We start from the raw sequence: 15491 nt of genomic DNA, 5'->3' as shown, positions 1-15491 counted from the left end.
GTCTTGGAAATGGTGACCGAATGAAACCGATTGTTATTGAATACCATCTGCTGCCTCTGCCTGACTAGGCTTTCTGGGACTTCAGATGACCTGGCTGACTCTGATTTGTTATTAGAAATGCTGATTGGTGCATTTACAGAGAACTGCCATGACTCAGACCTTTAAAGGTAAATTGTGACCTCAACCAAAACATTGGATTTGCAGGCAGAGCAAATTTGACCTGGCAATTATTTTCTGTGATTAATTTAGGAAGACTCAGAAAGAGATATAGGAGTAGGCCACTCAGCTTATCAAACCTGCTCTAGCATTCTATATAATCATGGCTGCTGCTTATTCGCTTAGTTTTCCCATTTTCTCCTGCACCCCTTGATTCCTTTTGTGATAAGAAACCCTATTCTCTTAAATCCACACAACAGCTTGGCTTTCGTTGCCTTCTGTGCCACAGAATCCCACAGCTTCACCCCCTCAGAATTTTTCTCGTCATATCTCAGTCCCAAATACTTTATCTCATGTTCTGAGATGTGATCCCTGCTTCATGGCCTCCCAGCCAGAGAGAATATTGCAGAAGATTACGTCTCATTCTTCTAAAATCTAGTGAATGCAGGTCTAGCTAACCCAAACCCTTTGCATGCAACAGTCCTTCAGTCTCAGGAACTGGCCTAGTGAACCTTAGTTTCCCTCCTCAGTGGTGTATTTTTTCTTGGGCAAGAAACAGCAGATAAAATTGAGCACTGTGCAGTCAACAGTGAAGTACCTGTCTGACCTTATGATTGAAGGAAAGTTGTTGATGAAGCAACTGGAGAAGAGTTGAGTTGAGGAAACTGCTGCAACCCAATTGTGGATCTGGGATAATTGACTTCCAGCAATCAGAGCCAACCTCCTTTATTCAGTGTGTTACTCCAGCATCTTCCCCTTGACTCCCATTCTATCAATTGCTGCTTTAATCTCTAGGGCAGTCACTGTCACTGCACTGTGTTTGATAGTCATCTGATATATAATGTTTGTGTTCCTAGTTTTTCATAGCAATTGACTTGTATTAGTGAGTCCTCAACAGGCCAAAGAAGATACACCAGACATAACGGCTTCTAATTTCTCTCTTGGGAGCTAATCACATTGATAAATGACTGTCAAAGGATTGCTGCACATTATTTTGAAATTATCCCTGTACTTTAACATTACATTACTTACATTAGTTTGCATTTTGTATGTGTGTATATAATACTAACATTAAGGAGAGATAAAAGATTTAACAGAAAACTTGGTATCTGGAAAGTAAATTTGCTTCTGCAACACTGGGATTTTCAGCTTTTAAAGTGGGATCTCACTTTGATTTTCATACATTATGTTTCTTTAATTTTGATTTAGTTCAGTTTACCTGTGGCAGAAGTGAGCCAACAGTGGGATGGTCCAGTTGGTCTCACAGTCCATGGTTTGACAGAGGGAATCATTAGCCTTTTCACTGTTCATTCATTGTTCAATCAAGAGTGTCAGTCACTGTTCAGTATCCCTGACTCAGGAACTCTGCGAATGTGGATTTCTGATCTATTCAGTATCAATGTACACTTTGTGGCCACTTTATAATGTACATCTGCTTGTTAATGCAAATATCTAATCAGCCTGGATAAGAGAGTATCTGTTAGAAGGATAGGTTAGACAAATCTGAACTGCTTTCCATAGACCATAAGACACAGGAGCAGAATTAGGCCACTTGGCCCATTGAGTCTGCTCCACCATTCAATCATGGCTGATTGTGTTTTTTTTCCTCCTCAGCTCCACTCTCCCCGCCCTTCTCCCTGTAAACCTTGATGCTGTGGTCAATCAAGAACCGATCAATCTTTGCCTTAAATACACCCAATGACTTGGCCTCCACAGCTGCCTGTGGTAACAAATTCCACAAATTCACCACCCTCTGGCTAAAGAAATTTCTCTGCATCTCTGTTTAAATGGACACCCCTCTATCCTGAGGCTATGCCCTCTTGTCTTAGACTTGCCCCACCATGAGAAATATCCTTTCCACATCTACTCTCTCTAGGCCTTTCAACATTCGAAAGGTTTCAGTGAGATCCCCCGTCATTCTTCTAAATTCCAGCAAGTAAAAGTCCAGAACCTCAGTATCGCATCCCTGCTCTTGAATTCTAAATCTCTTGAAATGAATGCTAACATTGCATTTGCCTTCCACGCTACTGACTCAACATGTAAGTTAACCTTTAGGGTGTTCTGCACAAGGACTCCCAAGTCCCTTTGCATCTCAGATTTTTGGATTTTCTACTCATTTAGAAAATAGTCTGCATATTTATTTCTTCTACCAAAGTGCATGACCATGTATTTTCCAACATTATTTCATTTGCCACTTCCTTGCCCATTCTCCTAGTCTGTCTAAGTCCTTCTGCAGCTTTCCTCCATCAAACTTTGTTTCATCTGCAAACTTGGCAACAAACCCATTTTTTACCATCATCAAAATCATTGATGTACAGCATAAATAGAAGCGGTCCCAATACTGACCCCTGCTGAACACCACTAGTCACTGGCAGCCAACCAGAAAAGGATCCTTTTATTCCCACTCGCTGCCTCCTACCAATTGGCCAATGGTCTGACGATGCTAGTAGCTTTCCTGTAATACCATGGTCTTTTATCTTGGTAAGCAGCCTCATGTGTGGCACCTTGTCAAAGGCTTCTGAAAGTCCAAATATACAACATCCACTGCATCCCCTTTATCTATCCGACTTGTAATCTCCTCAAAGGATTCCAACAGGTTCATCAGGCAAGATTTTCCCTTAAGGAAACATTGCTGACTTTGTCCTATCTTGTCCTATGTCACCAAGTACTCCATAACCTCATCCTTAACATCTTCCCAATCACTGAGGCCAGGCTAACTGTTCTATATTTCCTTTCTGCAGCCTCCCTCCTTTCTTAAAGAGTGGAGTGACGTCTTCAAATTTCCAGTCCTCAGGAACCATGCCAGAGTCTAGTGATTTTTGAAAGATCATTACTAATGCCTCCACAATCTCTACTGCTATCTCTTTCAGAGCTGTAGGATGCAGTTCATCTGGTCCAAGTGACTTGTGTACCCTTGGGTCTTTCAGCTTTTTGTGCACCTTCTCCCTTGTAATAGTAACTGCACTCACTTCTCTTCCCTCACACCCTTCAACATCTGGCACACTGCTAGTGTCTTCCACAGTGAAGACTGATGCAAAATACTCATTTAGTTCATCTACCATCTCCCTGTGGCCTGTTATTATTCCTCCGGCCTCAGTTTCTAGTAGTCCAATATCCACTCTCATCTCTTTTATTTTTTATATACTTGAAAAAGCTTTTTCTGTCCACCTTACTATTGTTTGCTGGCTTGCTTTCCTATTTCTTCATTTCCCTCTTAATGATTCTTTCAGTTTCTTTTCTGTAGGTTTATTAAAAGCTTCCCAATCCCCTATCTTCCCGCTAATTTTTGCTTTGTTGTATGCCCTCTCTTTTGTTTTTTGTATTAGCTTTGACTTGCCAGCCACGGTTGTACTATTTTGCCATTTGAGTATTTCTTTATTTTGGAATACACCTTTCTCAATTTTCCCAGAAACTCAAGCCATTGCTGCTCTGCTGTCACCCCTGTCAGCAGCTCCTTCCAATTTACTTTGGCCAACTCCTCTCTCTTAACTCTGTAATTTCCTTTACTTCACTGAAATACTGCTATGTCAGACTTTACTTTCTCCCTATCAAATTATAAGTTGAGGTTAATTATATTGTGATCATTGCTTCCTAAGGGTTCATTTATCTTAATTTCCCTAATCACCTCCGATTCAGTACTTAACACCCAATCCAGTATAGCTGATCCCCTAGCAGGCTCAATGACAAACTGCTCTAAAAAGCTATCTCATAGGCATTCTTGAGATCCTTTACCAACCTGATTTTCCCAATCTACCTGCATGTTACTATTTCCCATGATTATCATAACATTGCTCTTTTAACCTTTTCTATTTCCTGTTGTAATCTGTAGTCCACATCCCAGCCACTGTTTGGAGGTCTGCATATAACTGCCATCCGTGTCCTTTTACCTTTGCTGTTTCTTATCTCAACCCACAAGGATTCAACATCTCCTGATCCTATGTCACATCTTTCTAATGATTTGATGCTATTTTTTACCAGTAGAGTCATGCCAGCCCCTCTACCTACCTTCCTATCCCCCCGATACAATGTCTAACTTCGAACATTCAGCTCCCAACTACAACTATCCTTAAGCCATGATTTTGTGATGGCCACAACATCATACTCAACAATCTGTAGAAGTGCAACAAGGTCATCCACCTTACTACTTATACTCCATGCATTGAGATATAATTCTTTGAATACTGTACTTGCTACCCTTTTTGATTCTGCGTCCCTAATGCACTGATGCTCACTCTGCTGGCTGCAATTTTGTCCTATCATCTGTCTGTCCTTCCTAACAGCCTGACTGCACGCTGCCTTTGCTTTTTTACCATCTGTCCTATCCCAAGTCCCTTCACTCCGGTTCCCATCGCTCTGCCAAGTTAGTTTAAACCCTCCCCAACAATTCCAACAAACCTGTCCACAAGAATATTAGTCCCCATCAGGTTCAGGTGCAACCCGTCTCTTTGTACAGGTCATACCTCCCCTAGAAGAGATCCCAATGATCCAAGAACCTGAAGCCCTGCCCCCTGCATCAGGTTTGCAGCCACACATTTACCTGCCAAATCATCCTGTTTCTACCCTCACTGGCACGTGGCACAGGTAATAATCCTGAAGTTACTACCCTGGAGGTCCTGCTTTACAGCTTTTTGCCTAGCTCTCTAAATACTCTCCTCAGGACCTCTTTGCTTTTCCTTCCTATGTCATTGGTACCGATATGTACCAAAACATCTGGCTGCTCTCCCTCCCTTTCAAAAATGTGGACACAATCTGAGACGTCCCTGACCCTGGCAACTGAGAGATAACATACCATCTGGGTGTCCCATTCACGACCACAGAATCTCCTGTCTGTTCCTCTAACTTTTGAGTCCCCTATCACTATCACTCTCCTCTTTTCTTTCTTTCCCCACCGATCCATTCTCAGTTTCAGTCACTTGGTCTCCATGGTATTCCCCTGGGAGGTCATCCCCCACAACAGTATCCAAAATGGTATACTTATTATTGAGGGGAATGGCCAGAGGGGTGCTCTGTGCTGACTGCCTATTCACCGTCCCACTCCTGACAGTCACCCAGCTACCCGCCTCCTACAACTTAGGAGTGACTACTTCTCTGTAACTCCACTCGATGTTGTCCTCACTCTCACATACAAGCTGAAGGTCATCCAGCTGCTGCTCCAGATCCCTAATACAGTCTTCAAGGAGCTGCAACTGGATGCATTTCACACAGACGTAGTTCCCGGGGAGATGCTGGATCTCCCAGGTTTTCAACATCTGGCATGAAGAACACACGGTAGCCATTTAAACTACTCTAAGTACCCCTGACACAGTAAGAAAAAAGGGAAACTTATCAGAAATTTACCTGGACAACTGACTCAGAGCTGATATCTCTTCCAAGCTGAAGACTCCTTTATCAAATATAAGAAGTTTAAGGTGAGAAGGAAAAAATTAAAGGAGATTGGCAAAGCAAGTTTTTCCACACAGAATGATAGGTGACTGGAACATGTGGCCTGGGAAGGAGATGGAAGCAGATATGATAGCAACATTTAAAAGGTATTTAAACAGACAAGAATAGGCAGAGGATTTAGCAGTATAGACCATGTGTGGGTAGATGTGCAGTTTAAGTTGGCATTGTGATTGACACATATCAAGGGCTGAAAGACTTGTTTCTGTACTGTGCTCTTCGATGTTCTATGTTATATTTAGATGAAATGCAATTTTTAAGTTCTTCCTGCCAAAATGGTCAATTTCACATTATTTTCTATCACTTAATTGTTACCACGTTATGTATCTAAATTATCCTGTAGCCTCTTTTTGCATCATCAATGGGGACAGGAGTGGTTCCAGAAGATTAGAGGGTTGCAGATGTTGTTCCCTGGGAGTAGAGATAGCTCAGGAAATTATAGACCAGTGATTCTTGCTTCAGTGGTTGGTAAGTTGATGGAGAAGATACTGAGAGGCAGGATTATGAACATTTGGAGAGACATAATATGATTAGGAATAGTCTGCATGGCTTTGTCAAAGGCAGGTCATGCTTTACGAGCTTGATTGAATTTTTTGAGGATGTGACTAAACGCGTTGGTGAAGGTAGAGCAGTAGATGTAGTGTATATGGATTTCAGCAAGGCATTTGATAAGGTACCTCATGCAAGAAAGTAAGGAGGCATGGGGTCCAATAGGACCTTGCTTTGTGGATCCAGAATTGGCTTGCCCACAGAAGGAAAAGAGTGGTTGTAGACAGGTCATATTCTGCATGGAGGTTGTTGATCAGTGGTATGCCTCAGGGATCTGTTCTGGGACCCCTTCTCTTCGTGATCTTTATAAATGACCTGAATGAGGAAATGGAGGGACGGGTTAGTAAACTTGCTGATGACACAAAGGTTGGTGTTGTGGATAGTGTGGAAGGCTGTCAGAGGTTACAGGAGGACATCAATAGGATACAAAACTGGGCTAAGAAGTGGCAGATAGAGTTAACTCAGATAATTGTGAGGTGGTTCATTTTGGTAGGTCAAATATGATGGCCAAATATAGTATAAATGGTAATGTTACAGCTATTTAGGACCCTGGTTAAACCACACTTGGAGTACTGTGCTCAGTTCTGATCACGTCACTATGGGAAGGATGTGGAAACTATAGAAAGGGTGCAGAGGAGATTTACAAGGATGTTACCTGGATTGGGGAGCATGCTTTATGAGAATAGGTTGAGTGAACTCGGTCTTTTTTCCTTGGAGCGACGAAGGATGAGAGGTGACCTGATAGAGGTGTATAAGATGATGAGAGGCATTTATCGTGTGTATAGTCAGAGGCTTTTCCCAGGGGTGAAATGGCTAATGTGAGAGGGCACAGTTTTAAGGTGCTTGGAAGTATGTACAGAAGAGATGTCAGGGGTAAGTTTTTTATGCAGAGTGGTGAGTGCGTGGAATGGGCTGCCGGTGACTGTGGTGGAGGTGGATACAATAGGGTCTTTTGGATAGGTGCATGGGGCTTAGAAAAATAGAGCGCTATGAGTAACCCTAGATAATTTCTAAAGTAAGGACATGTTTGGCACAACATTGTGGGCTGAAGGGCCTGTATTGTGCTGTAGGTTTTCCATTTTCTTCTCTGTTCTCTATACGTTCTCATCAATGCTTATTTTCGTACTTACCTTGGTTTCGTCATTAATTTTAGCAACCATGCTTTCAACCCCTTCATCCAGGTGTTCTATATATATTGTGAAATGTTAAGGCTCCAGCACTGATCTGATTCCTGTTGTTTATCCTTCATAAGCAATGAATGACTCATTTATGCCATACCTCTGTTAGCTGCACAAATATACTCAGTGGCCAACTTAATTAGGACAGGAGAGGAACCTGGTGTGATCTTCTACTACTGTAGTCCATACACTTCAAGGTTTGGCATGTTGCGAACCACTGTTATAACACGTGGTTATATGAGATAGTGTTGCCTTCCTGTCAACTTGGACTAGTTTGGCCTATCACTTCTGACCTCTCTCATTTCCAAGGTGTTTTCACCCACAGAGCTGCTGCTCACTAGATGTTTCTGTAAACTCTAGACGCCGTTGTGCATGAACATCCCGGGAGGTCAGCAGTTTCTGAGATAATCAAACCACCCCCCTTTGCCATTAATAATCACTCCATGGTCAAAGTCACTGAGAGGGATCACATTTCTTCCCCATTCTGATGTTTGGTCTGAAGAACAACTGAACCTCTTGACCAGCTCTGCATGTGCATTGAGTTGCTGCTACGTGATTGGCCGATTAGATATTTGCATTATTGAGCAGGTGTATCTAATAAAGTGGCTACTGAGTGCATGTTGCTTTCCACATCACAAGGTTTAATTTTTTTGTTACAATGTTTAAATTTGCACCTTTTGGTACATTTGCTGGTTCCCCTTTATCCACAGGGTAGTTATTTATTTGATGATCTCTGATATCTTGGCCAAAAGTGAAGATCCAATCACAAAACCATGTTGAATATTTCTAAGTCCTTTACTCTAATATGTCAAGAGCTTTTAACATTCTCTGAGTAAAATCCAGCTGGCCTGCAGTTACCTGTTTCCAATTTCCCTCTTTTGTTGAACTGTGGGACTCATCGTGGACTAAACCTTGGTCATGCACAACTAACAGAGAAGCAAACAGGTCCAACTCGTTCATGCCAACCAGGATACCCATCTGTGCTATTCCCATTTGCCCATATCCTTCCAAACCTTTCCTTTCCAGTTCTTCAGTCCAGGAACACGAAGTAGAAAGTTCTCAATGTCACTTACCAATTGTTGGCTTTTCAACAGCACAGCTTCCATTTATACTGTATAATGGCAAAAACCATCCCACAGAAACTTGTTCGAAAGTTATCAAGTTCAATTTTAATTATCATTCAATCATACATGAATACAGCCAAATCAAACAGTGTACCTCCGTGCCGAAGTGCCAAACATAGGCAGCACAAGGTACACATAGCACATATAAGATAGCAAGAAAAACATACAGTCACTCAAAAAAATATAGCCCAAGTCTCTGAGTGACATATCTTGTAAATTGGTGGTGCATGGGTGTGATGGAGAAGAAAAAGCAGTTCTCTGCTGTCCACAGACGAATGCACACATGCATGCATACTTGTCATTCCACTGATCAAACACTGGAGTGTAGCACTGACAGGAGAGGTCATCCCACAACTGATAATGGATACTGCGCTATACACTATATGGCGTATCCTCTTCTGGACTGCAGCAACAGACAAGCCCATGGCTTGAGGCCAAGTCCTCATTACAATTGAGGACATGCAGCTCCCTCACCATCTATCATTCCAATAAATGAGAAATGCACTTGCAGTATTTTATACTATCAATGTCCAACAGGATCTTGTGATCACAAGAGAAACGTCCAAACCAATCACTTGTTGTTATGCTACACACCGCCTTTGCGCACCAACTCCGATTCCTTTGATACCTTCTTGTAGCAGGCAGTAACACTTGCTACAGGAATTAAATATAAAATAAGGCATCAATTAACAATTACCATTGACCTGAAGAATGATGTTTTTGGCTGGAGGACAAAATAGTTGTTACAGAAGCAGGGGCATATTAAATGATGGAGAAGTAGGTAATGAGGCAGAAAGGCAAATAGAATAAATTTCAGAATTCGGACATGATGAGTTCTCCCCCTCTCTCCCTCCCCCTCTCTCCCTCCCCCTCTCTCCCTCCCCCTCTCTCCCTCCCCCTCTCTCCCTCCCCCTCTCTCCCTCCCCCTCTCTCCCTCCCCCTCTCTCCCTCCCACAACTCCTGTCCCATTCTCCCCAGTAGCTCTTTCCTGCTCTATGATGATCATCCTGTGCTCTGCATCACACTGAGTCTTGGTCCTGAAGTCGTTCAATTTTTGGCAATCTTGGTCCTAACTGCACTCTGATTTGGAATCATTTTCCAATGCATTTTTTTAAATTTTAAAATTTCTATTTAAACATCTTTGAACATCAGCAAATGTATAATCTTTAAAGAGTTATGTGGTTTTTGGAACAAAATCTTTTAAGTTTTACATTTTTATGTAATTCAATTAGCACATCTTAAAATAGATTAATCTCAAAGCTGTGTCTAATCCACCATGTGCGAGTAACCCAATTTGAAATAACTTAAAATAACTTTAAATAACAACGCAGAACTAATTGCCAGTACATTGCCATGTTCTTTCCCAGTTAAAGAAAATGTATTTAAAAGGCTTTCAAATATGTCAGTAATTGTCTCTGTAGCAGTTTCATTTCAAATATGTTCTCCAACCCCTGCAAAGGCTGCACAGACAAAGGGGCCTCAATCCACAACCTCGACTATCCATGTCCCTCCATGGACTCTATTCAGCTCACTGAGATTCCCCAGCAGATTTTTCCTCCAGATTTAGGGACAACCCCTCATGCTGATGATTTTGAATTGGTGATATTTTGGTTCTCTGGGCTGGAATTACTCCAGCGAAGTTTGTTTCAAACCAAAATATTCTAGAAAATCACTTTGTTTCAAATTCCTCAAACTTTCATTGTTTTTGTACCAGCAGGAAATGAAAAAATGACATTCACCTATCTAGAACATTTCATGATCTCAGGAAGTCCCTAAGTCTAAGTACTTTTGGTTTATGTTCTGAAGCTGAGTCAGTATTGTATTGCATCAACCAACTTGCACATAGCTGCTCCCAAGAATAATCAGGACCAGATAACCAGTTGCAGTGATGTTGTATAAGGGATAAATATTGGCTAGGACATTGAATTCTTGCTCTTAGTTTCTTTCATCTTGAATATTGACCTGGAAGAACAGACCACTTGCCCTTAAGGATTGTGTGTGTGTCAGCCTTCAACCCCGGAGGAAGCTCGAGACCCTTGTCATTGATCTGTACTTAGTTGTATCATTAAAAATTTAGGCAAAGCAAGTATCTACATAGCAGTATCAAGATTCCTTGATGTCCTCCTTGACCTAAAATATCAATTGTCCATTTCCTTCCCACATCACAATATCTGTTGGTTAAATAGCCACTGTCAAATGCCCCTATCACGTCAGTGCAACTCAGCAGGTCAGGCAACATCTATGGAGAGGAATAAATAGTCAATGTTTTGGGCTGAGGTCTTTCATTAGGACCTGAGTCCTGATGAAGGATCTCAGACCGAAACGTCGACTATTTATTCTTCCCATAGATGCTGCCTGAGCTGCTGAGTTCCTGCAGCATTTTGTCTGCGTTGCTTCAGTTTCCAGCATCTGCAGTCTCTCCTGTCTCTTTCCTTGATGTCATACGTGTGCTTCTCTGAATATGTGCTTATTGCTCTCCAGAACAACAAGTTTCACCTCATATGTCAGTAATAATACATCTGGTTGTATTTCTGAAGAACTCCTCAGAGAACAGCAGTGCAACAAAACAATTAGCTGGCTGACCAACTTCAGAGTGACTCCAATCTAACTCTAGGGATTAGGCCCAGTCTGTAGTAAAGTTCCACTTTAGCAGTTTCTATTACCTTTATGAACAGTTGGAATATTGCATGAGTTAGCTTGGAATGCATGTTGCCTGCAGGTTGGCGTGGATGGACAGTTTGTGGCTCATGGAACTGCCGACTGCATTAGAAAGGTACGTATTTGATGGGTAGATAGTCTGGACAACAGGAATGTTGCTTCTTCAATACTTTGGGTGGATTTTAGTTTGCTGATAATGAAAATCACCATAAAATTTCCCTATCATGCACCATTTCTTTTTGAAAACTCGCCTATATTTGTTATTTCAATTCATAATTCAAGTCAATTAAAATGTTGCCCACAATGTAAGCTGAAAAGTTTTCTATCTTGTCCAGGTATGTCTGGGCATGCTTAGGCAGGGTGGATGATACATGGCAGGACAGGATTTAGAAAGGCTATAAATTTAAGTGAGGAATAGTGTCAGGGCAACTAGAATCTATCAATGCTAACTGATGATTGTACACTTAAGTGAGAAGCCTCAGAAACTGAGTACAAATGAAAATCAATCTTAGATGTACAATTCTAAAGTTACCACTATGTTACTAAATGCATTATTTTCAATAAAACCTAATTTCTTGTTTCTCCAAATTCCTATGTGATATAAGTAGTCTAACATCATAGTTGTGTTCAGCTACAAGTGGTCTATCAGAAGCAAAAGCAATTTCTGAGGAAGCAACATTTAAAAAAAAAAATTGTTATCCAATGTAATCTGAGTGTTGAGGTGCTAAAAGACCACTGGGAACAGGACCTCACATTAGCCTTTACTGAGCTGATCGGAAGCTGAATCTAGAATGGAACTGCTTTCTTTTTTGCCTTTGCTTCCTTTTCTGGGCAAGTACATTGGAAAGACTTGTTGCCCATATCAGAGTAAAATAACATCAAGGGTCAACCACAGTAGGTAGCCATTACTGTGATGTTAATGAAGTTCAGAGATCAATTCCGGCATCGTTCTGTATGGGGTCTGCACTTTCTCCCCGTAGGATGCATGGGTTTTCCCCGGCTGCTCCGGTTTCCTCCCGCAGTCCAAAGGTGTTCTGGATAGGTTAATTGGTCATTGTAAATTGTCCTGTAATTAGGTTAGGGTTAATTGGTGAAGTGGTTAAGGCGTTTGTCTAGTGATTTGAAGGTTGCGAGTTCGAGCCTTGGATGAGGCAGTGTGTGTGTCCTTGAGCAAGGCACTTAACCACACATCTGCGACAACACAGGGTCTGTACGAGTCCTAATGCCCTTCCCTTGGACAACATCAGTGGCGTGGAGAGGGGAGACTTGCAGCATGGGCAACTGCTGGCCTTCCATACAACCTTGCCCAGGCCTGCGCCCTGAAAACCTTCCAAGGGTGCAAATCCATGGTCTCATGAGACTAATGGGTGCTTATTATTATTAATTGGTCAGGGGTTGCTGGGGTGGCTTGACTCAAAGGGCCTACTCCATGCTGTACCAATAAATAAATAACTTGATTCCCCATATACATTGGCATGCACAGGTATTGTTTGCTGCATTGTGTTGGTTTGGCATGCAACGAAGAACAACAATGTTCAACAATGATAAAAATAAAGTTAGAGGTTAATGAAGAGATATGGAATAAAATGTGCGTAAGTACATAAATACCAGCATTTTGTAATATAAACAGCATTATAAAAAGTGGTTTAAAGTGTTTACAGTGATGGGGGTGTGTAATAGAATGAGGGGGGGTTGAGGGGCTGACGATCAGATTAGCTGGCTGGAGGAAGAAACGTTTCACGTTGTGTGAAGTTTTTGTTTTAATGGCCCTTTAGCACTTTCCAGAAGGGAGCTTTTAGAAAAGGCAGTTTTCAGGGTGGATAGTGTCTGCAATTTTCCTGCCTGCCTCTTTGTCCTGGACACATACAAGTCCTGTTGTGATGGTAGACTGCAGCCAATGACCTTTCCTGCTGACCTGACAGTTCACGGTAGCTTTTGCATATTGTGAGAATTTGCTGCGCCAAAGCAGACAGTAATGACTGATGTGTGGATGCTCACTCTACGATGGCAACATCAATATTCTTTCTACATCCAGCCCCAGGCTTCAGGGGAATAAAGGAAACTTTACTGTCGTTTTTGAAATTTCAAGAATGTACTGAGTACTGGTTCTCTGTTGTGACATGATGATTTAGAATATTCCACTCATCAATACTTTGAATGAACATTGTGTTCTCTCCCTTATTAACCAGGAGGAGAAGCTAATTGTTATAATGAGGTTTAGTTAATGGGATGGTATTCTTGAGCTGAGACTTTCAAATGGGGGCATTTGATGGAGGAGTTTAAAATTTGGGAAGAGTGTGAGACATGAATAACGTGCAATTATTTCCAATCAATTGCTAAGAGGACAGTAAAAACCTAGGTTGGTTGAAAAAAAATGAAATCGTTTTTCTTTGGCAGTTGTTTTCCTCAAGCTTCTGAATTTTCACTGGGGTGTGGACAGAGCTGATACTGATTCTGTGACAGTGACATTCCACGCCAGACGTTCAGTAAATTGGCTTTGCAAGTGGAGTGGTGGGATTTACATTGGTCAGATGGGGGTGTGTGTGGGGGGAGGAATGAAGTTGGAGTGTCGTTAACACAGAGAAAGTCATTTTATGTGGCTGTGGAAGCCAAATCTGTGACATTTCAGAGGTTAAGCTAGTAAAGAGCACTGGAAATGAATTGTAAGTGGCTTACAGTCATCTGTTCTACTTTAACTCCTCCTTTTCGTGTTCCTATGAATGATAATTGGCTCACCTGATGACTGAGCTATCCATGTTTATCAGAAAAGGGACTCCTCACTTTGAGGGGAATGAACTCGCTGTAGTTTCCTGTTAGTGAGCTGAAATCCATGGGGCCCATTTGTTTAAATGTGCACTAGTGTTCCCACATGCAGTAACTGCCTGTGGTGTGAAATAAATTGGTGAATTAAATTGATTTATTATTATCACATGTACCAAGGTATAGTGGAAAAACTTGCATAAGGCCCATATAGGGCAACTCATTGCAACAGTGCATTGAAAAGTACAAGGTAAAACAATAAAAGTGCAGAAAGTGTTACAGTACAGAGACAGTGCAGTGCATGTGAACAATAAGATGCAAGATCACAGTGAGGTAGATGGTGAAATCAAGAGTAGGTCTAGGGGACCATTCAGCAGTCTTAATAGACCAGGATTGAAGCTGTCCTTGAGCCTGGTGGTACATGCTTTCAGGCTTTTGAGGAAGTTACCAGCATTAGTCTCAGTGTTTGGATTCTTGCCTGCTATAGCAACCTCTTGCCTTCACACTCCGCCATAGATTTAGAATATTCCCAGCCATTTCACGGAGTTGTATGGAAATCAGAATGGAAAACAAGTCCGATATATCAAGGGCAGTGGAGGTGGGTTTAACAAGCATTTGAAAGGAGATGAGGTTAGGTATGGGAGAAGAAGATTCTGATTGGGGAGAGCAGGGTAAAGGAACTGCAGTCGCAGTCAACAGCTGCCGTGCAAATCAATGGAAAAATTCAGGAATTAGGCTGTTAGGTGTTTTTGAGGTTTGTGTATTTTTATTAGGAGATCTGGAACCAAGCTGGATAGATGGCATCGTTGCAGTTTACCCATGAACTAGACCTAGATCGCAATCCAACATACGGAGGGAGTGTAGTGCTGAGATGTTTTCAGTTTTAGATTTCTTGGAACACCTTTTTCACTCTTGACTTACCATTCTTTGTTATTTTCAGGAAAACTTTGGCATTGTCTTTATGATGACAGGCACAAAGCATTTGATTAATTTCTCTGCCACTTCCTTGAACCCTACTATAATTTCTGCTTCATTCAGTTCAAAAAATTTTCTCCAATCCTCAGGTTTTATTTTGCTATTTTTGGGCAGTAATACATAGTCCTTCCTTTGATTTGATACTGCCTTTAACTCCTCGTGATAGCTGAAGTTGAAACTCTTTTCCTATTGTGTTAACGTAATACATATCACTTGCTATCAAAATGTTGTTGACTATTTACTGTTCTGTCATTTAATGTTCTTTCTGAATCTACCACAGCCCCTTCTGGTCTAAAACCCTTGCAGTTTTCTTAATCCAATTTAAGATCCTAGTTTCACACTGAACTAAATCGTGTTAATTGTTTATATAAAATTCCATCATATTATGATTTGTGTTCTCCAAAGGAATTACTACAACAGATCTTGAGTTAAGCTAGATTTAAAATCACCATTTCCTTCACTGGTTTTGAAACATAACTCATCTCGAAAACCATCCAACCCGTGAAATGTCCTCTACATTACTGCGTGTTTTGCTTAGATCAAAATCCCTCATAATTTCCCTATAATGAGACATGTCTGTGATCTGATATCAACAGGATCTGTGCTCTTGAGTTTGTTGTCTGTTCGTTTCTTCCTTGCTTGATGATCATCC

General features: G+C 41.4%; 1 protein-coding gene across 8 annotated transcripts in view; it reads left to right on the top strand.

The window, feature by feature from the left end:
- The window catches only part of nrcama (neuronal cell adhesion molecule a), a 421555-nt gene that overhangs the window by 16693 nt on the left and 389371 nt on the right, over positions 1-15491 (top strand). The window lies entirely within an intron of this gene.

The sequence above is a fragment of the Mobula birostris genome, chromosome 9 (assembly GCF_030028105.1).
Source record: "Mobula birostris isolate sMobBir1 chromosome 9, sMobBir1.hap1, whole genome shotgun sequence".
Lineage (NCBI taxonomy): Eukaryota > Metazoa > Chordata > Chondrichthyes > Myliobatiformes > Myliobatidae > Mobula > Mobula birostris.
Note: the sequence above shows the minus strand (reverse complement) of the source record. Positions and strands in the feature narration are given on the sequence as shown.